Source organism: Echinops telfairi, unplaced genomic scaffold, assembly GCF_000313985.2.
Source record: "Echinops telfairi isolate 266 unplaced genomic scaffold, ASM31398v2 ScPeMD7_7455;HRSCAF=8493, whole genome shotgun sequence".
Classification (NCBI taxonomy): domain Eukaryota; kingdom Metazoa; phylum Chordata; class Mammalia; order Afrosoricida; family Tenrecidae; genus Echinops; species Echinops telfairi.
The window spans coordinates 37,299-38,366 of NW_022111355.1; positions in this window are offsets into that span (position 1 = coordinate 37,299).

Genomic DNA, 1,068 nt, shown 5'->3' on the forward strand with positions numbered 1-1,068 from the left:
GTGAAGCCCTCCCAGAAGCTGTCCCTCACCTGCACTGTCTCTGGTTTCTCCATCACAAGCAGTGGTTACTGCTGGAACTGGATCCGCCAGCCCTCAGGGAAGGGGCTGCAGTGGATGGGAGAGATATGCTATGATGGTAATACATATTATAACCCGTCCTTCCAAAGCCGACTCTCCGTCACCAGAGACACATCGTAGAATCAGTTCTCCCTGCAGCTGAGCTCCGTGACTGCTGAGGACACGGCCGTGTATTACTGTGCAAGGAGCACAATGAGGGGAAGTCAGTGTGAGCCCACACACAAACCTCCTCTGCAGGGAAGACACTGGGCAGCAGGGGGCGCGCAGGACCCACTGAGCACTAGACAGACACAAATGGGTTATGGGATTTCCTGTTGGAATTGGGGCTTCCTCTCTTAGCTCTCAGTATCCCCATGGGGCAGTTTTTTGTTTCTTTTTCCTTTAAATTTTCTCCTCACTTCAGTCTTGAAAGTAGGAACTAGCATTCTCTGTTTGCATTACTAATATTAAAAGTGACTCTGACCCCTCATTACCACCCTACGTGGCCCATTTTTCTTCTCCAGAAACAGATTATCACTGGCATTCTCACCCTATCCATTACTCTAAACTGTTGACACTGAAATACAGACATGTACGGATTCATGAGTGCAATGCATGATTTGAAAAGTCCTGATCTCATTGCTCTTTTACAGCCCAAGGTCCGGTGTCTCATAAGTGTCTCTCTGCTTTATTCCCTGAGCACTGTGGGTCATGATTGACTAATGTACTCTATGTCTGAGGAAATAATTGTGGAGGCTTCTGGGCCTAAAATTGTCGTGACCTGTCGTTAGTGATACTTGCTACCCAATGTCTCCCTGTGTGCAGAAATAAGTGTTCCAGGCATAGAAAGACCCCTGACACTGGGAACAGGTGAATTGGAATGACCTTTCTGATGGGTGGAGTAAGATCATTCATTGGGGTCGCAATGAAGGGGACACTCATTGGAAGGACAATTTTGATTAAAAAATTATAGCAAATGTGTCACCAGAAGAGGAAATTGCAGACTAATAT